Below are 17,686 nucleotides of genomic sequence, written 5' to 3'. Positions count from 1 at the left end.
TATTCCTTCATGTAATTTTACACGAAGTTAGGGTTAGGGTTAGAGTTAGTTTAGGGTTAGGATTAGGGTTAGGATTTTTCTTTCTTTTTCAAGTTTTTTTGAGCAAATTATTTGCTAATTATTTCAGAACATTTCACTGGAACATGCTAACATTTTTCTTCGCGATGCAATAAACACTTGAGAGAGTTATCTTTCTGATGATATAAAATTCATGTTTAATAGTGGATAGCAAATGGTGGCACTTTTTGATCCAAAATAATAATAAACATCACCAAAACTCATTTTTTCGATGTGCACAGGGATTCCTAACAATGGAAATCAATCAGCCATAACGAGTGAACAATGGGGAGCACAATGGGTTTTCCCATGCTTGCCTAATACAAGGTCATGCAGTAAAAAATGTTGCTCTTCATGCTACCACTTTTCTGCTCATATTGTGGCCAAACTTTTTCATATGTGAATTAAAGAGTTGACAGGAGTTATAGGAGTTAATGTGTTTTGCTGTTTCAGTGTGCATGTTCTCACCATTGATGGTTTGGTGAACTGTCATGTAACATGGATGTAAGCGTGATCCTAAAAATGCCTTTCACGGTGACCCAAACTATTTACAAGACCTCTTCTGCATTGGCGCTGGCCTTCCCTTTTAAAGGGAATTTTTATTTATAGATGCATTCAGGTAGCTCTTTATTCCAATACAGACAATTTCTGCATTGATGTCTTTTGGGGATTTTGAAAGAAAAACATTGAATTTAATTACAGTTGTTATCTGCACTTATCTTTTCTTTGCTAAGTAAAAAGCAATTATTTTTGTTAGAGTAGTGCAGATTTATTTTTGCCATTTTACTTAATTTTCAACATTTTTCCTTATGTCAGCTTCAAATAAAGCATCTGAAGGGACTAAATCGATGTTATGGTAACTTCAATTTGGTCTACTTATGTGTTCTTTGTGGATATATCCGGGGGGGGGGGCACTCCCATATATTGACATGTACGCCATGTGCCCATGAAATGACCCCGTTATTTTTGGCAAATACTACACCCAATGACCCAGTTTTTTTTCCAGTAGCCAACACTGAGTCTGAATGACCCCCTTTTTTGAACAATTAGTCCTCAAAATTGAAATTTCGGCGCTTAAAGTTGCGCGCATTTTGAAAATATAATGAGTTTTGTCTATTTTGTAAAGTAAAATTGGGTAAAAAGCTATTTTTGATTGTTAATGATTTGAAATTTTGGGCGCTCCCAATCCCATACAAAATCACCCAATTTTTTGACATTGCCAACACCGAATGACCCCCTTTTTTCTGAAAATTTCTACACTGATAGACCCCTAGTTTCATACGCTGGTGGGCACAGGTACGTCACTTTCATATTCGAAAGTGCCCCGAATATATGTACAGATTGAAATACGAGGGTGGAGGTAGAACTTTTTAAATGACCCTCGTATAATCTTTAAAAAAAAACCAATTTGTGTGGTCTGCTTGTTTGATTTTACAAAAGCATTCATGCACCCAAGAAAATCATGTCATTGATTGGGAGGGGGCCAGCATACATGTACTAGACAAACAGGCGGTGATGGAAGCGATATCGCCAATTTTGAGGTCGCCATTGAATTAACACATACCGTATTTCGTCAAATAGTCGCCCCCCCACCACTTTTTTCAACCAAGATGTTTCAAAAATTCCGATATTTCTTGTGTAGTAAGCTTACCAAGTTCCCCACATGGTCAATAATAGCGTCAATAATTGGCGAAAATCTGCATCGGAACACCGGAAGTGAACCAAAAGTCAGTGTCAAAAGTTCATAGTTCGTCATTTTAGCGTGACTTTTAAGCTTACCTAATGATTTTAATGGGAATTGTCGTGCTACAAATGACCTCCCCCGGGGGCGTTTATTCAACGAAATACGGTAATCATAAAATCTTCACAAACAATTCTAAATTTGTTATGTGGTGTCAAAGCAAAATTATCTTACTCTAAAACCGTTGGGGTTCGACAAAGTACCGCACTGCAAGTATGTTAATTTTCCATTTGTAATTGCTAACCGTGTATTTTGAATGGGGCTGTCAGCCCTGTATCTTCGCCAGCCTCGTACGTCACGTGTTGCGCTTCCTATGCCGCCTGAGACAAAGACTCAAATGTCATATCAAGAAGAATCAGAGTTCTCTGATTCTAATCATTTCAGATCCGCAAGAAGGGGCCAAAGCAATCAACGGCAATGACGGCTCTTTCTCTCTGAGTCAAGTATATGATCCACTGCTAAAACAAACTTTGATCCTGAGGAGTGAGATTGCATCCAAACACCGTAGGAAATGCAGTGGACCAGATAACAGATAAATTGTGATCAAGCCATCAGCCTGGATGGCAAAAGGTCAAGTCAGAGAGTACAAATGTATATTTATTGGATTTGATGAACAAAAATCTAACCAATTTTATCTACAAGCCTACTGATGCATCTGTTTACAGATTTTATTTGTATGGCTATTACCATGGAAGAAAGAGATAAGAAGGAACCACAACGAACGCATTCACTTTGTCCACTCCCTTTACCGACATTTCATTGACATTGTTATTCATGAGGATTTACTTTGATCAATACCCTCATGCGTTAAATAGGTGATTGGTATTGTACTCCATGTATTTGCATGTCTTTTGGAGCGTGTCTGGAGGATGATTTGAACTAATGACCTTCCGTGCAAGCACCCTGTAGGATTTTCTCTGGTGACGTGATCATCGGTCATTGATGGCCTACATCTCTTTCTTCCATTTTGCCCAATTTTCCCGAACTTTGATGACTTTTTTCTCAGTGTTGGCAATCTTTGGCACTGAAACGAGTTAGCTAGTTACGATTATACACATATAAGCTATTAAATTAAACAGGTTTCATGTACCGGACTCAACCGGTACATGAAAGCTATTAAATTAAACAGGTTTCATGTACCGGACTCAACCGGAACATTGTGCATTATTTAAGAACATTTTACATCTATTTTTCATCGAAAAAGTCACCAAAATCTTACATTATTTGATAAAGATGAAACTCAGCAAAAAAACGGCCGATTTTGATGACCTTTTCGATGTGTTAAAGGACATTTTCTACACAACACGATCAAGAAAACAGTTTGACTGTAGATCCTAAAACAAGGCTATACTATACATGTTCAAAGCATCAGTGAAATTCCAGAATCTTACTCCCGGGTAGTATTTGTTTGTTCGTGGATGGGTTTGTTATAGTTTTTTTCCAGTAATGATTTCGCCAAGCATCGATCGCGGTAAATGGATCATACATGAAAGGAAGTACCATTGATAGCTTTTCTTTTCATGCGTCAATAGATAAGCGGATTAAAACTTGGCGGATCGAAGTCATTGTGGTTCCTTCTTATCTCTTTCTTCCATGCTATTACCTAGATATGTGACCATCCAGCACAACTGAGCCCGGATGTCGCCAGTGCCACTATTGAGATATGCTCCATTGAACTTAACAATAAACAATAGGAAACAAAGGATTTATTGACTGTTTTATTGATTTTCCACTACTTAAATGTCAAGTACTATAGACATGATATACATCATTTTAAAGCTAATTTCAAGCAGAATATTTTGGTTGAATATCTCAAAAATGATGATTGGCGACTTCAGGGCTCAGTTGTGCTGGATGGTCACATATTGTTGATGAAAGACCATCTCAAAACAGGTATTAATGCTTAGATCATCATTACAGACATTAAGCAACAGATCTAGATTTGAATTTGTTTTAAAGAAACATGATTAGGTATTCCTTAAATTTCCATTTTTTACTACATCCTCTACACCTACAACTAAGAAAAACTGCTGATTATGATCAGCAGGGGATGTCAGACATTTTGAGAGGTTCAATGTTAATTATTTCCATCTCAATTTTCAGATACCGGTAATTGACTTTTTATGAAAATAATTAAAGTTTTGGTCAAATTGAAAAGGTGATGCGGGCGGGTGATGGGAAACTAAGAATCAACTTTCATTAGCCTAATGATCATGATAATATTTATGATCGGCAAGATTATACACACATTTTAAGCACTGTCCCTCTTGATGTATAATCTGTGTGCATATCGCTATTCGTCTTACGTCTTGTTTGTTCGTCCTAGCTGGTAAAGTGTAAAACTACGGCTATGACAATATTCATGACAATAATAAGGCCATCTGCAATGGATTCTGAGTTTCCTGTTGGGATGTTTGAAAAATTTGATGAGGGAGAATTCATTATTCATTCTTTGGTGTCAATTAATTTTTGTCTTCCAAATGATAAATATGACCGGTACTATTGAGCACTAGTGAGCAGTGGCGGATCCAGTGCAGTCAGAGGGGGGGCCAATTTTTGGGGAAAAATGTAAGTAATGGCCGCGAAGCGGCCATCCCGGAGCGCTTGCGCGACGTAGGGGTGTCTGAGGGTGGATGTGCCCCCCTCAGAAGTTAGAAACTTTTGGAAAATGTAGACCCATTTAAAGCCATTTGGTGGACCATTTTGTCACTATTATTGTGTAAAATTTTAGTTTGAAAAAGCCTAAAATTGGAGAAAAACAGCCCAATTGAAGCCATTTGTAAAGAAAATTTTGTAAACTGAAGGCCTAATTGAAGCAATTTGGTGGACTATTTTTGCACTATTTATTGTGTAAAATTTTATGTTTGAAAAGGCAGAAAATTTGCGAAATGACGGCCCAATTGAAGCCATTCATGGACAAGTTTTGACCTTTATAAATTACCCGATATTGCTTTAGATGTAAACATAAAGTTGCGCACACAGGGGGGTGTCTGAGGGGGGATATGCCCCCCTCAGAAGTGAGAAACTTTTGCAAAATGAAGACCTAATTGAAGCCATTTGGTGGACCATTTTTACACTATCATTGCTTTTTAAAACAAAAAAGGGCCCGAACTCGATTTGTAAAATTGTAAATGTAACACTGACACTTTATAGGCCTATAAAGACTTGAGATTCGCAATTAAAGCATGCATGGTGTTGAATTGAAGTCGGCTCGGAGCCGTCTTAATAGGCCTACTAAATGAATTGTTTTTAAATTATTTGACCCTGCAATCAAATCTGACCCGGCCTAATCGCCCAGGGCGCTTAGCAAAGTCATCTTGGGTGGGTGCTTATTTTTTACATGGTTTACCTAATTTTTATTTTATTAGTTTATTAGAGACAAATTTATGTATGTTACAAAAGGGTCCTGAGATGTTCTGGTAGCTTTTCTGATGCAAAAATGTATTGCAAGTTTACACAGGACTTATAAATCCCCCAGCTATGGGCAGCCATTGTTTTCAACATCTATCCGTCACTTTTTTAATGGTACCCTTTAGCATTTTTGAAAATACCCTGGGTGGGTGCTTATTGGGGCATGGGCGCTTATTGGAACGAATACGGTACTCATGTCATACTCTATTAATGATTTCAAAATGCATACAAATTTTGGGGGGTGGGACTTTACTCGAAGGTGGGATTATACTCGCGCCAGTATGGTAAAACTGCTTTAAAGCATTAATGTACGATCTTTTTAAATTTTTAGATTTTTCTTTTTTCTTCCAAAATGATAAGGCGTGTGAAAGTCAATTTTGAGTTTCCCGTCACCCGCCCTCACTTCATTTTCTGACCCTCACTTGAATTCATTATTGTGATTTTCCAAAAAACTGGTTATATTTGCAAACAAAATTATGAATATCCCTTTATTTTTTGTGGAAAAATCAAAATCAAAACATACATTTTGCTGTTAACCTTGCAGACTCTTTTTACTTTTGAATCTCATTTGGGCTAAACATCCATCTTCAAGTGAGTGAGAGGCAAATAACAACACATTTTACATGCGTGTTGGTCATATAATGAAAGGCAGAAAAATAATGAATAATGAAAAAGTTACCTCACTTGTTTTCAGAAATTATGTGACGGAAAACTCAAAATTGACTGTTAGTGGCCTAATATGCAATCATTATGAAAGTTCCCAATACAATTGGACGTGAAAAACATTGGAAATTGCAAAGAAACAACATCATAAACTTCACCTCTAACACTCGAAATATCTTGCACTTTTTGGATTAGGACGCCGAGTGCAGCCTCAGAGTTACGCAGCCAGTTGGGTTACGCTCCCAAACTGGCTTCGTAGGAGATTAAGATTTGGGATCGTTCCGACATATTATCATCAATCCGAAAATTATGATAATATATGTCGGACCAACAGTAAATCATCCCGTTTTACTACAAACAGGGTGAATTTGAACTTTTGCTCATAGATTTAAGTTGGAACATTACAAATACCGGTATGCCAAAAATCGGTTTGGAAAAAATAAAGGTATATTCTGAAAATGATCGTACATTAAGGGCACGATGGTTCAGTGGTTACGGCCTTGGACTCATAATCTGAGAGCTTGCTTGATGTGCATGGGTTCGAGTCCCCGTCCCACCACCGTGTTGTGCCCTTGGGCAAGGCGCTCATGCCTCGCTTGCCTCACCCCACCCAGGTACAATGGGAAGCTGTTAGGGGTTGTCACAGTCGTTGTACTGATGGACCCTGCGCCAATTGTAGGTTGCAAACATGGTTCCGACATAGATTCTAATGACGGCGGAATAAATGTAAAGTGCTTTGAGGCTGTTTACGGCATAAAGCGCTATATGTATCTGCATTTATCATTTTTTTTATTTAAGGCTTTAACAACTATAAGGGGCTGTGCAATAATTATTTTTGGCAAGCCGAGAGGGGGGGGGGGCAAGTGATTTTACGCACACATTCTTGTTTCCCTTTACAATTGATTCTTAGTTTCCTGTTTCATGGTTGAAAATAAGGGATGAGGTGACTTTTAATTATTAATTACGGTATCTATTATTTTTTTATTTTAAAACAAGTGGTCGCAACCTACCCGTTTTAACATGCATTAAATTATTTTACAACTACCGTATTTTGTCAAATAAACGCTTCGGGCGTTACATTTTCCCAAGGGGGGCATTTATTCAAGGTCAATTTCTGACTTCTGGCTCACTTCCGGGTTTCTGATCCAGATTTTCGCCAATTATTGACGCTATTATGGACCATGTGCGCAACTTGGTAAGCTTACTACACAAGATAGCATGGAAATATCGGAATTCTTGAAACATCTTGGTTGCAAAAAGTGGTGGGGGGGCGTTTATTTGAGGGGGGGCGACTATTTGACGAAATACGGTATGTTTGATTTTATACTAGAGACTGACCGATCAGATCGGTAGCTTCCGAATCGGACCGATTATTAGCTTATCGGTAGTGATCTGCATCGGCCGATTTTTCCTTCATCCGCCGATGTAATGCACCGATCACCCAATATCATGAAAGTAATTGTAGAAGCTTAACAAGTATTCATTTATTGGTATATTTTTTTGAATTAGACTAGTTAAATCAAGCGAAATTTAGCAAAGAACAAGCTTTGTAGGCGATAAACCTATAATCATACCGTGATTCAGGCACGCAGCTGAGATAATCAGGTAATTCCCCGCATGCACATGTACGTACTCCGTATGGCCAACAGATGAATATGTACAACTGTAGTTCTTACTTCCGGTTCCGAGTTACACACGTGCGTGTCAGATTGGAGAGAGCTACGGGCCGTGTGCAAAACTCAATACTGATTTGAACGTAAACACAATATTAAAATGGGGCGATCAAATGATTCGACGGACTCGGATATCAGGGGGAAAAGGTAAATTGAACTTAGAATAATCATGGTCAAATTAAGTATTGTAAATGAGCACGGGAGTGTATTTTTGTGCTCATAGCATACATAATTATGGTAATACTTTGCGTACAAGTACCCTTTCAACATACGGGTGAAATTTACTCATGGCGATGGCAGCCATTGTTTACAATTGGGGAATTGGTAATCGGTGATCGAATCGGCAGATCAAAGAGGGAATTGATCGGCCAATCGGCCGATTCAGATAAGGACCTGATCGGTCAGACACTATTTTATACATAAGTAATGGTACAGTTATGTTCTTTGTTTATTCATCATTATTTATAATTGATATGATCAAAGTCAGGAAGTAGCAAATGGGAGTCATTAAAAGTTATTTTAAAAGAGAAAATCCAAAATATGAATAGAATAATTAAATATTTTGCAATTCTCTACTATAGACGCGAGCGAGAAACAGGAAACTAAGAATCAATTGTAAAGGGCCTAAAAAGGCTTACATGTAGCCTTAGGAAAACCGTACGGAAACGCTTAAATATGCAAATTTTCCGGCTCACTTTGCTCGCAACATGTATAGACCATTTAAGGTTTGCAAATTTGGCATGTGCAAGGGGGGGGGGGCAAACGATTTTTGGCGAGCCGTTTTTTTACCCCCCTGGAAGGGGAGCTCGTAATTATTGCACAGCCCCTAATAAGTAGGTATGACAGGGAAACCTCAGTTAACACATTTGCTAGTCAGCCAAAATGGCCTAAACCGGCAATACAAATTTACATTGAAATTTAAAAGAACCGCTTGCTAAAGGAAACCTTCATAAATACTTCACTTGACCCAAATATATGATTTTTTTTTGGTGATGAGAGACTACGCACATGGAATTTCAGAGGATTTTGATAGCAGTTCCATTAAAAAAGCTGCTATCGTCATGAGACCAAGATCTAGAAACACCCCCGTAATGCTGTTTTGGGGAATTTTGCTAGCAGAATCTTTTTGATGAAAGTCAATCTTTGACTATACCTGATCTCATGTACCAATACCTTGTGTATTGGTACATGATTCGGCGAGTATATATCAGCAATAGCGAATAAATGGTTGTTTTTTACTCTGTTCAAAACGTCACATGTACACCAAATACAGCCCTCGAAATGGTCTACTTTTAGCGTGCCTTAATTCCGAAACAGTTTAGTCAAAGTTAAAAATGCGATCCCCAACCCTTTGCTTACCTTTGGACGAATTTGCTGTAATTTCCGCTAGCTCCGTGTTGAAAAATGTCCGGTACTTGCCCGGTACAAACATAGAAATGGCCACATTTGCTTCAGTCCTGGTAATGAATATTTCTTCCGTAATCCAATGGTTCCAACGTGGCCTTACATGGGCATCACGATGATAGTCTCCTACACAACCAGATTGTGTCGGCCTGACGCTCGTCGATCCTAATCGCTAAAGTGAGGACAGCGTGAGCTCTTACCTGCGTAAAAGTCTGTTCGACAAAGGCAATTGTGAATAAGGATGATTGACAGCGCCGTATATGGTTCATTGGGCGGAGCCATTATGCCCATATTAGGCTGTTGTTGTGCACGCTATATTACGGCATGGCAGCAGACAGGTTGCGCTGTCCTCTGACCTTGACTGTTCATCACGTAGACAGACCGTGACCTGGGTACACATACAAAGCAGGAGATGCCGGGAGGAGATGCGACTGCGAGCCGCCATTTTGACATGAGGTATCTACTCTTCAGAAAAATTACTTTTGTTGACGTTTTATATCAAACAATTTTCGATAACGGATTTCTACTAGGATTTCAATTTTTTATTAATGAAGGTGCATGTAGTTTTGAGGAATAACACGGGATGTTTCGAGTTTTATTTCAACTGGTGGTGTAGGAAGGTGAGTGAATTCGTGAATGAGGCCGGGGAATGAGATTTTCTTGTTTCAACGATCCGATAGTAGGTTACGAAACGTAGGCTAAAAAAGTCTAATGACGCCATGTTTACATGAAAACATTAGCTGCTGCGAGGTCAGTGTCGTTCAATTAGTTACCTAAATTCCTTTCAGGATATTCTGATTTCACTTATTTATAATGTGTAATGCGAACGTGCTCCATACAAACTCAAAAGTATGAATGCAAGGTGTTATTGCTGACAATAGAAACATTGTTGCAACGTCATTAAAAACAGGTATGTGCTACAGACGTTCTTTCGCTGAAACGTGATACAGGCTTGTAAGGCAGTCTGATCTTTGACAAGATGTAACTTTGCTTCGGAAAGTGCTATGACAAAAAGGTTTTCAGTATTGGCTTTCTTTACTCAAGGGCTTTAATTTGATATATAAAATGATGCAGTTTGATGGCAAATTTGAATTCACCTGGGCCTGGCATACCTATAATAAGCTTATGGGTTATGGGCAGACAGGGTCTAATTCTGCATAAAACCGGGCAACGTTATTTCTATAGATCTGCTTCGCATTCAAATTGCATTGTATTGCATCGTAATTTCATTTGTGTCTATGCTAATTATGTTTACACAACATGAACTCACATGTTTTCAAGCAAATTCGCCGATAATAGGTGATCAAAAGCGATCGGAATGTTACAAAAGTACAGATCGCATTCAGCTTACTTCATATGAGATGATCTTTGGAAAAATACGGCATAATTTGTCTTGGTGTTTGCGGAATGCCATGCAGTAAAATATTAATACGTTGCGGCAATTCATGATTGACAACTAACTAAGAGAGGAGAGCGTGGCCTAGCGGTTAAGGCATAGGACTGTGAACCCAAGGGTCAAGGGTTCGAATCCCAGGTCCGGCTCTTTGTGTCCTTGAGCAAGACACTTCACTCTACTTGCTTAGTGCTTCGGAGGGCACTTTAAGCTGTCGGTCCTGTGTACATGCATATTTTCTCACATTAATGTAGTGTGCACGTTAAAGAACGTCTGAGGCTATTCGAAAAGAGCAGGGGATCATCCCGGTCATGTTGACTGTACTTCAAAATACACTCATCTACTCTAGGTTCCAGAGTAAAAAAATAAGTACAGCTTGTCTGTACGCAGTGCGACAATACTCATACATATGAGGGAGGCACTTATAAGGAAGAAGAAGAAGAAGAACAATCGGTGTGTCCTTCGTATCCTCCACTGTCAATTTCTTATCCACTCACTAATCCTCACAAAAGCTTTGTGTTGATTACGTAATGTGTGAGGCAAATTGCAATAAGTACAATGAAATAATGAGTAGGGCGGGCTCCGAGGCGGGTTTCTTCTTCATCTTACGTAACAGTATTGTTCTCCAAAAAACCCGGAAGCTTGTCGTTTGGAGCTCTAGCTGAAATACAGCAAGATAATGTAAGATAGTAAATGTAAACCTGTATTTTAGGTAGAGTATCTCGAGCTAGTTATGGGTGTGGATTTAAATTGTCATTTCATTGTCATGAACAGGGGTAGCGTTAACCCCAGATCAGTAGTCCATACAGGACCAACGCAATATGTAGCACTATTATCAACGCCGTCAGGCGTTGGTCCTTATAGATTGGTGCTCTACCCCCAGCAGCGCAATCGAATTACCATAAGCAGTGACCAGAACCAACCCAGTTAATGACAACGTAATAACTCCAAATATGGTTGGTAACCCCGCCCATTATTTAACCGCATCTGTTATGTAACTGGGACGAGTACGCTAGTCATCATCTCAATCGATTGATTATGAGATTGCATGGATCAAAACACTTCACACTTTTGAAGTAGCTGGGTTTCGACCAGTGTAGGCCTAAATCGTGATATCATATTGATTTATTTTGTAAAATCAGTGTTGTTATTTTAGTCTGGCTCTATTTTGGAAATGTGCTTATTTAAGCATCAAGCGGCAAGTTCGCGTAATAGCTGGCAACCAAATTGTTTTGTTTAATTCGGGTATGCTGAATTCAAAACTTTGGTCTACCAAGCTATATATATATTGGAACTCCGTGACCCTCCAAAAAGACCCTCAAACACCCTACATGCTCATGTCATATGGGGGGCAAAAATGCTCCAAATTCACTAAAAACGTGTCAAATTATTTGTCTGGGTCTAAGGATCACAAAAGTGCAACATTATTGCGCACGTAGGACATATTGAGTTTTGAGGTTCGACAGGTCCAAGGTCAATTTGCACGCTAGGGTGAAAAATTAAAAGTTGCTCCGATTTTCAAAAATGGATGCAAACTGTTCTTCAAGTTCAAGGATTCTTTGATTAATCACTCAATCGTTGGTTCATTCAACCAACGATCCGTCCAATAAGTATTCAACAAACAATCAAGAAAACAATCAGAATCATTATTGAATTGATTGATTAATCAATTAATTGATATGGTCATCCAATCAATCAATATAATAATATAATATAATAGAATCACAATAACTTATTAGATTGATATATCGATAATAGTCAGTCAATTATTGAACTACTCATCAAGTATCAATCAATAATCATTCCTTCGATCAATCGATCAATTATTAACAAATTACATTGTAGTCTCGCAATTAATGTACCGTATCTTGGTGTTAAAATATCAATCAATTAAGTAATCGAGTAGTCAAGCAACCACTCAATTTATAATCAGTCTCTCAATTGTCTCTTCATGGTCTTACACTAGGATCCACAACATGCTCATCTATAATTAATAAGGGCACAATTCTTTAACCCCAATGCATTTGTATAGTCATTGAATGACCTTTGAAAATTTGGATACAAAACTCATACTCTGAAACTTGAGGTCAAATTTGCACTATTGAGTATTTAATTGAGGTTATTGAACTATGTCATTAGGATGAGGCCATTGTGGTCCATAGTGTTAGATCTGGCAATCTCAATCAGTCAGCCAAATAGTTATTGACCGCTCATAACTTCATCAATCTCAAATTAATCAGTCTCTCAATCAACCAATCTACCAATCATTCATTCTATAATTCAATTACAAATTGCATTCCTTTATAATTCATATGCATGATAATCATTCATTAGTGACTGATTAAGCATCAATAATCATTAATACTCTGGTTCTGATATGATTAGTCTTTGATCTAAAAATCTCTAAACAAAAAAGTAAGCAAGCAAAAATGAAAGAAATCATAATTTCACGATATAAGCTATAGAAGCCTGATCAATGGCAATATATAAATCAATCAACGAAAATAAAATAAATAAATGAATAATTAATGAACACACATCTATATAAATAAAAGGAAGTCGCTAAATCTTGTCCAGAAGCAGGCTCCGAGATGATTTGACTTTCAGCTCTGATTTATTCGTACATTGATCGGGTACATATTGCCATTAAACCATCTGACGTTCATTTTTGCAAAACTATTCAATCACTATGGAAATAACAAAAAAAATGGTCGGTTGCTAGGCCGTTGAGGTCAATAACCTTATGGATTAGGTCATGACAGCAAACGCGTCAAATGCAGTAAGTGGCGAGTCACGCACCTGCGCCGCATACGGCACCATAGTTTCACGCGCGCATTGCCGCGCATGGTATGGACGCATTTAATGTTGGCTTCCGCGCGCAGGCCTAGACAGTGGCGAAGGGGGGGCACACTCGAAGTTTTTGCCGCCATGCAAGCGCGACATGGATGATGGCGCATTTGAGAGACGCACTTGATGCGACCTGCACGCGAGTACCAAGACGCTTCAGATGAGACGCAGAATTGTTTTCGTTCGTCTCCGCGCACCGTCGGCAAGGACCCGAATACCCCCAATTTTCTCCCCATAGCTGACGGCGCGATTGTACGTGGCGGTATAGGGAGTCCCGGTTCTCCTTCTCTAATTCTGTGGGCTTCACCTACTGCCACGGTCAGGGATGAGCAGTCATAGGTCTAGGTTGGTATGTCTATGTGTGTAAGTGACTGACTTCTTCTGTGAGACAGTGGCGGATCCAGAAATTTGGGAAAGGGGGGGGGGGGCACACTCGAAGTTTTTGCCGCCACCTTCTTGAATGGCCACGAAGCCTCATTGTGTCCCGCGCCCGTGCATGGGGTTGTGTCCCCTCAGAATTGGAAACTAGTAAAGGTCTTGAAGCCATTTCGGGGGATCATTGGGTGTAAGCTGATAAAAAAGGGGGTCATTGGGTGACAGATTTGCAAAAAAGTCCACTTTTCAGAGGGAATGTTAAAATGTAGCCAACAGGGACCGAATTAGTCGTTAACTGTTCAGTATTAGCTCGAAATGGTAAAAATGTTAGGGGGTGGGTGAAAGTCCACAAATACGGAAATGTTTTGCTGCAACTTTTAAACATGTTTCTTACATGTTTTATACTATTATAACCCGGAATTGAAACGTTTTCTAGCAACCTCTTCTAACCTTAATGTTTTATGTTTGTTGGGATAAAGTTAAAATCAATCATTCTGTCACGAGCTGTTTCAAAAGTAATCTGAGGGATTGAGTGAGTAGGCCTAACAACATTATCACAGGTCTGGATAATTAGCCTATGTTGATCAAGCTAACATGATCATTACTATACTGGATGAATAATCTACACCAAGACACCATGATTATCATCACCGTTTACCATGTTTACCAACCACTCCCGTTTACTAACCGCTCCCGTTTACTCAACTAGCGGGGACCCGCGCGAAGCGCGGGTCTCCCGCTAGTTAATAATAAAACATAAATGATGATACATGAAATAAATGTAATTATAGGCCCGTATTAAATAATGAAAGAAAAAAAGAGAGAAGGAAAGAAAGAAAGAAGGAAAGAAAGAAAGAACTTGCTGAACTTCTTTTTTTTTTCAAGAAAAGGAATTAAAGTAAATAAATGAGTGAAACCCAAAGTTTTTATGAAGCGTGTGTCCTCCAATTCTATATTTTTCTTAAACATGTTAAACGAATAGGTCAACTATCACAATTAATAGAGGTTATGCATATGACGTATCATACCGTAAATATGGCGGTATACTCAAATCCATTCAACAAAAGCATGATTGCAATCTACCGAGACAGTTCGTCTCACACACATAACAAATGCACTACGATCAAATAGGTTTATGACAACATTTGATTGAATGGACTGCACTGCAATCAATAATTTCAAGCACAACCTCTATACAAAAATAGTAAGGAATCGAGGTTAACCAGGACAATATTAAATGTAGTGATGACAAAAGGAATTGATTGTGTGCAACCTACAGGTCAGTGAACTGAGGGTAAGAAGAAAACCGAGTATTATAAGGCCGTATAAAATTAATGTTTTGGTTCTCGTCCAGAGGATTTTCATGAATTGATGAGGGAGGGAGGTGTTTTTTTTTTTTTTTTTTTTTCCAATGTAAAATTAGCATTGTCAGTAGTTTTCGGTCTTCTCCAACAGTGCTCGAGGAACGATGAGGCCCTTTTTTTTTTTTTTTTCAAATGTGAGATTCTGAGGATACACCCCTAGAGTACCACAAAAAAGACTTGGAAGTGATGCTTGTTCTCTAATAAACTTATTTATATGTATGAAGATTTCATAAATCATTCCAAAGTCTAAAAAATTGAAAAATCTAAAAAAAAAAAAAATCTGACAAATCCCAGAAATTGAGGAGGGAGGGGCGAGAACCAAAATATTAATTTTACACGGCCTAACAGGATTAACACATGCAACTGAAGAGGGTTAATAATCAATTTTGTTACGCAATACTGGTGTCAATTCCAAGCTGGAAGCTAGTGTTCTGGTAGCAGGTAGGCAAGCCACACCTACTGACAGCTATTGATGATATTTAGTCAATCGGATTGGCTGAATATCATTAGTAGCTGTCAGTAGGCGTGGTTAATCAGTTTGAGATTTCCCTCGACTTTCCAGGTCAGGATATGTCTAATCTAGAAGGACCCACGCCTGACGGCGTGGACTATCGTACTAAATGGAGCGTGGTCCTCCTTGAAGGACTACAGATCAGGGGTGAATGACCCCCTAAATTTAAAAAATATTAATTTTTCACACTCTATATTGGGAATATGTGCATTGCACATTGTGCAAGCTCGGGGGTGAACTCTGACCCTCTACTTTTGGACCTTACTCCTACCCTGACTAGTACGAGGAACCCATACCGTAGTAGCTCTGCACAACGGTATGGGACAAAGTGTATACAAAAAGCTAGTGCAACGCAATTGCATGGTTTCAATTAGAGTTTGCACTAAAAAATACAAGGCTCCTGTAGCTTAAATAGTTGCATGTTTGTCATAATATAAATTACATGTACACAGCTTCTTGTACTTCTTACCTAAACTTCTATGCTTGAAATTGTAATAAATACTCCATTATTTTATCCAGAATAAATAAAAATTCATTAGCACATGATCCAAGTCGGAGCACCAAAACTGAGATGGCACTTCAGTGCAAACTTAGATAGGGCGTCACCAATTACGAAAATGTCATACCGATAACTGATGTATCTGTTTGCCCGTTTTTCTAAGTTTGCGTTGCGAACTAACCCCTGACTACACTGCAAAATATTTTTCACCCCCGAGATTTAATTTTCACCCCATGTATTTGGATTTTCTGCAAGCTCGGGAGTGAAAAACACAGGAAAACAACCCCCGACTTTCGGGCCTTAAAGGGGCATTGAGAGATATCGCGCACAGAACGCCCTCAATTTCGGTCAAACTAGCTCAAAGTCTGGTTTTTTACATATACGTAATGGAAATACATATTCAAATCTTAATCTGAAATAGTTAAGCGAAATTCGGCGTCTTTCGGGTAAAATTTCATGATTTTCTAATAAAAGTATAGATCTACATGTATACATAAATTCCCATTGATTTTAGGTTAATGCGTGCATTGCATCATGGGAATGAGCCATAACATTTACGTTACGTTGTTGATGTTGATGTTGGCAGATGATGAGTTGGCGAGCGAGTGAAACAGTGTTGTTGTACATGGTGCGATACACCCAGGAGCCAGGACGATATGTAACTATGCGTTTCTTTAGCTTCAAGGGTCAGTTTGCTTGCGCTTCAGTTTAGTCATCCTCAGGAACCAACTGAAGTTGGAAAACTTTACATTTCAACCGTTGCGTGTGATCATCACTGTGATGACGATGTATGTACTGTGTTCAGTCTGAGACGAATATACCGGTACCTACGCACGAGTGCAGAATTCGACAGCATGAACTTCTTCTCTCTGTTCAGCAACTGGATGCATGTTCAATATGCATTGATTGCAATTTCATTATTTGCAACATCAACTACTAGTACCATGTATGTATGTAGCCGATCCTGTGTAAGTGAGGACGCGATAAACATTCTGATGAGCCTAATGGTGAAGTACATCAATACTAGACTAGTCAGTGCTATAACTATATATTGCACATGAATTAGTAGTGATCAAAGCATAATACTTCACATGCTGGGCAAATACAGTACAGATCGAAATAAACTAACCGCCCTACACGCGATGATATCGCGACGGGTTCCCGTGGCAAAAACGTGGGTTTTTCGTTGACCACGCAAAAAACCACCCGTGGCAAATGGCATACACAACGCGTTGTGCGCGCGTGGAAAACCTGTTGACAATTTGTAGCAGATTCTCGAGTACAAATATCGGATGACACCTCAACGAGAAAACCACACATTTTGCAATCTGGATTGGTTATGAGCCAGCAAGATTGACATTCTTGAGTCGATCAATAACCTCTACCCCTGGCCCTGCCCCCTGCTGGTCATGAATATTGACTTCGTAGTTCGTACTTGTTTAATTAACATAAAGCTTACCCACAGCACAGGCTTACCTAGCATTTACATTAAGAATAAAAAAATATATATCCTACAGTAAAATTATGCTGTCAGACAAACTAGATTAAGCTTACCTATCCTCAAATCATGCATGCATGTCATGTCATCAATTGATCAATCGTGGGAATCGCTGTAAATGAAAATCTCATGATCTCCATTCCCGATGACTAATTCAATAAATCAGTACAAAAATTGGACAATGTACGCTGAGATGAGGCTGCCTACAAGCTCTTCCTGAGCGTCTCCCTAAATTTAAACCAAAATATAG

The 17,686-nt window shown here is 38.8% G+C and overlaps 1 protein-coding gene across 1 annotated transcript in view; it reads right to left on the bottom strand.

The window, feature by feature from the left end:
* The window catches only part of LOC140171863 (uncharacterized), a 38,941-nt gene extending 21,327 nt beyond the window's left edge, over positions 1-17,614 (bottom strand). The window contains exon 1 of the mRNA XM_072195197.1: positions 17,493-17,614. The gene's annotated coding sequence lies outside the window, so the exon portion shown is untranslated. The remainder of the gene's footprint in view (positions 1-17,492) is intronic.
* Positions 17,615-17,686: the final 72 nt, after the last annotated feature.

This window comes from Amphiura filiformis, chromosome 15 (assembly GCF_039555335.1).
Source record: "Amphiura filiformis chromosome 15, Afil_fr2py, whole genome shotgun sequence".
Taxonomy (NCBI): domain Eukaryota; kingdom Metazoa; phylum Echinodermata; class Ophiuroidea; order Amphilepidida; family Amphiuridae; genus Amphiura; species Amphiura filiformis.
The sequence above is the reverse complement of the archived record's forward strand: the minus strand, read 5'-3'. Positions and strand labels throughout refer to the sequence as shown.